Genomic DNA, 7,810 nt, shown 5'->3' on the forward strand with positions numbered 1-7,810 from the left:
GGGATGTTTTTGATGGCAAGGGTTGGGAGGTGGGCAGGGAAGAGAGCTTGTCCAGCAGACATTGAGGTGTAACCACCTGTGTGTGAAATAGAGGCTCTCAGCAATGTTTAACTGATGGTGCAGACCTGAATCCCCCATTTCAATACTTTTGTCCTTAGCAATGCTTGCTTTCCTACTCCCCAAGATCTTCAGCAGTGAAGATGCTCCATCCTCCCTAGGTAGCCTATTGTAGAATTTACTATCCCTGCTGGTGGAAAGCATCCTTAAATTGATATGGATAAACTTCTGAAAAACATACTAATCTGTGTGCTGATCTATGAAGGCAAGAAAATGAGATACAATGTACGGAAAGTAACTGACCAGAAAGTTCCTATTGTGTGGTCTTTATACTGTCACCTGAGCAACACAGGACATGTCATATCAGGCTAGAACAGCAGAGAGGTGGCCTTCAGAACTACTCTAATATTGCCATCCTTATGCTATCACAAAAACAAAACATTCACACCAACCACCAGACAGCAAGTCAGTTTTTCCAGCCAATCCTCTCTCTTATTATGTAAGAGACATTGTTTGATTATTGCTCTCTGCTAACCTCTGCATAAATCAGCCATTAAGGACTAGAACAGAAATTGTTACTGAAAATTCTATCAAGTGTTTCACTGACTTTTTAATATACCATCATGTATATCATGTACATTGAAGTGCCTTAACCTGCTTGAGCCTATTGGAAAAGATTTTATTAACAAACTCTATACTACCTAACAACAACATAAGAGAAAGGAACAGTGGTCAGGACTTGGGAGGGATGGAAAAAGTTAAATACAAATTTCTCAACTTCAAAACTCATAAATGGTATTTAGGAAAGGGCATTATCCATTATTTCTCCTACAAAGGTGTTTTTATCTCCTACACAGTTTTATTTCCATTTTGCTTTGGCTGACACATGTTCATAGAATCACAGAATCTCAGAATATCCTGAGTTGAAAGGAACCCTCAATCATCATCAAGCCCAACTGGCTCAGCCCAGGACAACCCCAGTAATCCCATTAGGTGTCTGAGAACATTGTCCCAATGCTTCTTGAGCTCTGTCAGGCTGGTGCTGTGACCAGTTCCCTGAGAAGCCTGTTCCAGTGCACAAACCCCCAGTGAAGAACCTCTTCCTAATATCCAGCCTAAACCTCTCCCGACAGAGTTTCATGCTGTTTCAAAGCCCTTGTTAATGAGGCCTAATGACATTTAAGGCCAGCGCAGATGATCCATACTTTCCCTTTCCCTTTCCCTTTCCCTTTCCCTTTCCCTTTCCCTTTCCCTTTCCCTTTCCCTTTCCCACAGAAATGTGTAACTTCCACACTGTTTGATGTTCATGGTCACAAGCTGCCTTGCAGAAAATGCTGCCACTTGATGGTACCCAGGGTTTAAAATTTGGGAAACTGCTGACACTGGTCAGTGACTTTGCTTGGGGCACACTTGGTGTCAGGGAAGGAAATGTCTTGCACCATACAAATATGACAGAATGGATCCACCCCAAAATCAAATTAATCCCTTAGGGGGAAAACATGCCAACAAATGGGTTTTATTACTGAAACTGCAAGAAGCTCCTGAAAAACCCCACAGGTAGAAAAGCGGACACATTAATTCAGCACTTCATCCAGTCCAGTAATATGGTCTGCAGTCTGTTACATAATGCCGCATTCAAAGGCAGGATTTAGGAGACAGGTTCATTGCAAGGCTACAGCTGTGACAACCTGAATTTCACATCAGAATAAACCACATGGTAGATTTTAGCCTTAGGAAAGCTGCCAGTAATGAAAAGCAGTTATGAAAAGGCCCTTTTCAACATTTCTTCTATCCTCACTCTCTCTATATATCAACCTATTTATGTATATACTTTTACCTACCAAGAAGGTATAGAAGATGAAACCAGACTCTTCCAAGAGGTGTGCAGTGAAAGGTAACAGACACAAAGTGAAACATAGGGAATTCTGATTAGTTTTTGGGTTTTTTTATGAGGATGGTTGAACACTGAAATTACATCAGAGAGGTTGTATGATCTCTGTGTATAGAGATATTGCTAATTTAACCTGAACCAAGCCCTGAGGAACCTGCTGAAAACTGGTCCTGCTTTCAGCAGCAGGCTGGACGATATCAACCCCACAAGTCACATCCATCCTAAATTATTCTGTGATTTTTCTTGGATAAATTTGGAACCAGACTATAGGCCCTTAGTAAATATTAATATAGTTCTATAATACTTAAACTGACCCTCTGCACCGATCAAGAATGGAGACAGGCTGTCCATACTCAGGTAAAAGGAATAATAGCACTACCCACAAAATACCCACAAGGGCCAGCACCCATACTGGAGAACTCTATATTCAGAAATCTCCAGTGCACTCAATGAACATTTCATCCACCATGGACTCAGTGTGTCCTGGGAGATTCTATACATACCCTGCTGCGCTCAACGGACCTGTGAGTACAGACCCCTGGTTCCATAGTTAAATCTTCTAGAATATGATGCAATGAAAGAAAGATTACTGGGCAGTTTAAAAAAAAAATCCTACAGGATCTCAAAATGTATCTTATTCTATCTGAAGTGTTAAGGCTTCAACTAGGAGGATCATTTCAAGGCACTCAAGAGAGCACTGTGAGAGACTGAGAGTATTTAGATATACTGAAATAGTTACAATCTGATGATTTAAAGTGATATCTATTGATGCCCAAAGGTATTTTTGGGCCCATACTTTCTTCATTGACTGTTTTTATGTAGTTATTTGTCAGCTAGTGACAATCTATTTAGAAATATCAAGGAACATGAAATCTGGAAGTGTATCAGTGTGTGAGCGTCCACTACAAAATCTCTGTGAAAATAACCTTCAGGGATAGCAATCAGACAGAGAAGCAGTTTGAAGCCAGCTAAGACAAGAATAAATATTTATGGCAGCTAGGGATTTTGCATTTAATACCATTCTGCTAATGCAGATAAATATCCAGATTTCCCTGGCTTCTGTAGAGTAAACCTGGTTTTAAAGAGAAACCCACACAACAGCATTCAAATAACATTACAAGTACTGGTAAGGGTTTTGGAGAACGTGTTACTCTAGTTTTTAAGATCAAGATGAAATCTCAGCAATTTAAACACCTATATCAGGCAACAGATGCAGAAAGATTCATGCTCTGTATCACTGCTGACTGTGGCAGAGGGATGCCTCTACCTGTACCATACTGTTCACCACTACACCATACTTCTACCTTTCAGACTGTACTTCATTCACAGATAAAGCACCTCTCACTTATTTTGACATCTTTGCATTGAACAGTATAATCCAAAGCTACTATTTTACTACTTCTACCCATTTGTGTCTGTGCTAAGGAAAATGTTTCTGTGGTATAAATCCCAAGCTCACAGTAAGTGTAACTGACTTTGAAGTGATAACTACCTTTACAAGACTCAGTTTTCAGGGAAGATACACAGCTGAATTAGAGTTAACCATGCTATTGCAGTCAACCATGTTACAGCAGCAGATCTACATAACTGCCTAATCAGGTAGTGCTTTCCTCTCCAGCTGACCAAGAAGCCAGAGTTGCATACTGTCCCCACCACAAATTCAAGTCACATCAAAAGCGAAAGAGAATTCAGAACAAATTATTCAAAGGGAAGCAGAATCAAAGAAAATTATTTCCCTTCCTCTGCCTATTCACAAGCAGAATAACTGTGTTCTGCAGACTGTTATTAACAGTCTTCACAGCTAACCACACGACGAGACACTTGTATCCCAGCTGGATGCTACTTGAGGCTGTGACTGCAGGACCACTGAGAAGTCACTCCACTTTCTCATGTAAGTTAGGAGCTTAATTCAAATGCTTTACAACATGAACTTTAAACTGTTTTCAATGCACCTTCAGATTTCATGAAAGGAAATGAGCAAAATTACAGATGGACCAGTTGTTTTTTATTTTTTTTTCATACAACAGCTCTCAGACTAGCTTTAGCTCACTCATTCCTTCAGTGCAATACCTTCATTTCTGGATGTCTCTTTAGACTGAATACTCACATTCTATCTTCCCTCTTCCCTCTTGTGACCGTAGTTCCTGTAAGCTTCAGAAAGGAGGGCAACTAGCTCCTAAACAATTCTAGCTGTCACACTTCTGGCTGAACAAAAAGGGGCGAGAGGAACGGAGTTGGAAGTTGCAGGCACAGAGCAATGAGAGGGCAGGGTTTTTCTTCCCCAGTCTTTCACTAGTCTTAAACAAACCACTTCCCTTATACATTGCTATACATTAAAGTAATATTAAATTTTGCAGGCTTCTGGCAGGATTTCCAAAGTACAATGCTCAGCTACCAGTGTACAGGTTTGAAGCATCAAAGCACTCTGGAATTCAAAGTGTTCAGCTCTCTTAGACATCAAACACAAATTTAAAAAGAATGAACATAAATATAAACAGAATCAACATACTTATGATCCCTAGTTAAGAAGTCACCTTCAACATCAGAGCTATTGGAATAGCCCTATCTATTCAGCTTGTCAGCCTCTCTATCTTTTAAAAGAATACTAGAGATCACAGCAGTCAATACATTTATTCTCTCATTTAACATATACTTATCCTAACCTAAATCTTTGCATGATCCTGAGAATTCTCACTCCAGTGAGAATGACTTGAAGACCTACAGACCACAGGTTTGACCTTTGTGAAGAAAACTATTTACATAGAGGGGTGCAATAGTTTACTAGAGCAGTTACTTTTTAAAAAAATAATGCAGAAAGAGTGTTCCAGTGGCCAGTAAGTCATACCTGCTGGGACTTCTGTCAGCGTTAGAGACTTTGCTGCAGCAAAGTTTTTACAGGATCTCAGAGCTCACTATCTCTGCTGGACAGTATGCCCAGACTCTGCCAAGAAAGAAAACCTGAATGCTTCACCGAAGTGACAGTAACAGGACAGAGGGGAGTTCTGTACCCAGCCCAAGCGGAGGATGGCTAATTTAACCCTGTCTTGTTTCAGTAGAAGTCCACAGTGCTCATCTCCACTTCTAATATTGTATTGACCATTACCAATTTCTTAAACTGCTCAGCCAGTTGATGGTGATCCCTTAAACTAGGCCATCAGATCCAAACCGGGAATGGCTAGACAGGCAGATGGATTATGTCACTGGCAAAATGAGGTGTTTTAGGCTGACTGACTTCAAAGACGGCCCATTCCAGTTACTGTCTTCCTGTGAGTCTGGAAGTGACTCGTGTAAAGACACTTATCCCGCTAAGCCTCGAGATTAAAAATAGCACGTTAAAAGTAGAGAATGGTTTAATATGTGAAAAGCAACCATCTTAAGATAATTGAATGGCAAGTTACTGAATGTGCATTTGGCATGGGAAGGTACATCAATAGCACTCAACTTGGTCCAGCAGGCAAGCAACTTGGCTCGCTTGTGGCTCACACGAGGAGCCCGCAGAGCCTTGGCCTCCCCTCCCTTCCTGCCCCCCGGGAGGCTTCTTGTCTTGCAGGCAGCCGGCAGCGCGGCATCCAGGGCCAACCGGCGCCGCCAAGCACATGCCAGAGTCTTTTCCATAGAGCCATTTCTCCCTGAAGCCTCTAATAACCAGACCCCCAGCCCGAGGACAGGGGACGGGGTGGTTAAAAGGTACAGGTTTGGGAATTATCAGAGAGAGCCGGGTGCTGACAAAGTGCTCGCGGCTCTCCGCAGCCCTCAGCAAGCTGCAGCCCCGCACGAATTCCTGGCTGGGCTTTGACGCCCGGCTAGCTGCAGGAGGGCCGCGGGCTGCCAGGAGCCCGCCCAGGGTACAGCCTGTTGCCGGGCGCGCTAGGTACAAAGGCAAAGCACAGACCTTCTCCCTGGCCTCTCCGTGGGGAGGCTACGCTTGTCGTGCCGACCGCGGCCGCGGTGCCGGCGGGGAGCTGGGGCCTCCCGCGGTGCCTCACCGGCTCCACATCGATCCGCCCGCCGGCAGCCTCGCTTCTCTGCTCTCTGCCCCCTCCTTCCAGGGGGACAAAATCGGGGCTGAGGGGGGGACCTTTCTATTATTATTATTCTAATATATTGTGAGGGCTTGTGGTTCCTGCAGCCAGGCGGAAGTGAACAGCTTTTGACCCTCTTCCTTCCGCCATCCTTCGGGGCTGGATGCGGGCGGCCCCAACAGCCCGGGGCCCGGGCGCGGGGTCCTGCTGCCCGCAGCTCCCGGGCGGTAGCGGTGTCCTGGTCCCTTGCTCCCCGGGCGGGTTGGGGAGCGGTGCCATCCCCGAGAGGGGGGAGGCAAAAAGGAGCGAATAATTTCTTCCACCCCTATGATGGGCGGGCTGCCCGGTGACCGCCGGGGTGCGCTCGGCGGCCCTAGAGCCTGCTGAAGGCAGCAGTGCCCTCAGTGACGCGCGGTCACAGCATCAGAGGAAAGGCTATAAAATGCAACGAATATATAAAGGTGTCCGCTGGCTCCCTAGTGACATCCTGTGGTGTGGGGACACTACTGCCGATGGCCGGCTGAGCCTAGGGCTTACCCACGTCCCTGGAGCTTTCGGGGTTACACGCTGCTCGCGGGCTCTGTCCGGAGCAGCCGCGCACCCGAGCCGAAGCAGAGTCGGGGGGTTCCAGCAAGACCCAAATCACCAGTAATTTGCTTATAAACTAGCCTTCTGCCGTGTGCTGCCAGAGCTGCGCTGCTCTCGGGCTCTGTGGGGATTTGTGCCTTAAGGACATGTTGCAGTTTCCACAGAACTCCAGAGAGCAACGAGGGTTACGAGCTGAACTGTGCCGCTAGCTTCATGCCTAGGCTGAGGGGCAGAGTGAGAGACACCAAATGAATATCCACCTAACTAAGGCAAATGTTAATTCAGCATGTTCCATCATGCTGAATCATACTTGCAGAACATCTCCCCTAACCAAGAGGCACAATAGAGATGAGGTGGTGAAACTGTCCCTCCCTAAGCCTTAGCTACTCTAGAGAACTCTCCTATCCTCCTTCCCTGTCACACAGCACAATGGGATGCTCTGATGGCCTGTGGCAAAGACAAGAAGAGAAAAGACGGTGAAAAAGACCTGAACTCAGGGACCAAAACACCACAACCTGTGTCCATAGACAGGAGGAAAGCTGGAAGTCGGCACTTAGGCACAGCTGAATGGATTCCAGCTTACAGAATGTTACTAGTAATGAGGACGTGGTGGCATCAACCTACAAATGTCTCCATAGCCCCTGGTAAGCTTGGTAAGATCAATGTTTACAAATAAACAATGTAAACAATGTTTACAAAACTCAGATTGCTTGGACCAGAAAGATTTAAGACTAGCCTGGGCAGGCCTGAACACATAGCAACTGAAACTCCTGATAACTGTTCTATGGCATATGGGTGCAGAGGGGTTGTAAAAGGCTCTTCTAAATTCTTCTACAGGAGTAACTCACATGAGATCATGCACATGCTCACAAGAAATGACTGGGACACTTCACTCAGATCTTTGTTGTCCCCAGAAGCCAACTACTCTCAACATTATGGTGGAACTTAAACCCTGTAAAATTCTGTCTTGTGGGAATGGTCAATGAAGCTGATATCTCTTCGGTCTGGTGTCTTGTTTAGGATCTTCTATTCTGGACTATGCAATTCAACTCTATGCTCAATTTTGTGTTAAACATTTCCTTCACATCCCAACAGCAGCAGTGTTTCTTAGTCAGCTGCTGCATCTGTCTCACAGCCTGTCTCACAGGTGTCTGTGTCCTTCACATTGCCAGTGGATGGCTGAACAGCGTCAGCAGAAATGCCCTCTTCCAGGTGGGACTGGCCAGAAGATTGCACCTCATCCTAAGAAGTG

The 7,810-nt window shown here is 45.1% G+C and overlaps 1 protein-coding gene across 1 annotated transcript in view; it reads right to left on the bottom strand.

The window, feature by feature from the left end:
* The window catches only part of PAK3 (p21 (RAC1) activated kinase 3), a 139,418-nt gene extending 133,198 nt beyond the window's left edge, over positions 1-6,220 (bottom strand). Inside the window, exon 1 of the mRNA XM_058847650.1 lies at positions 5,841-6,220. The gene's annotated coding sequence lies outside the window, so the exon portion shown is untranslated. The remainder of the gene's footprint in view (positions 1-5,840) is intronic.
* Between the last annotated feature and the right edge of the window lie 1,590 nt (positions 6,221-7,810).

The sequence above is a fragment of the Poecile atricapillus genome, chromosome 12, assembly GCF_030490865.1.
Source record: "Poecile atricapillus isolate bPoeAtr1 chromosome 12, bPoeAtr1.hap1, whole genome shotgun sequence".
NCBI lineage: Eukaryota > Metazoa > Chordata > Aves > Passeriformes > Paridae > Poecile > Poecile atricapillus.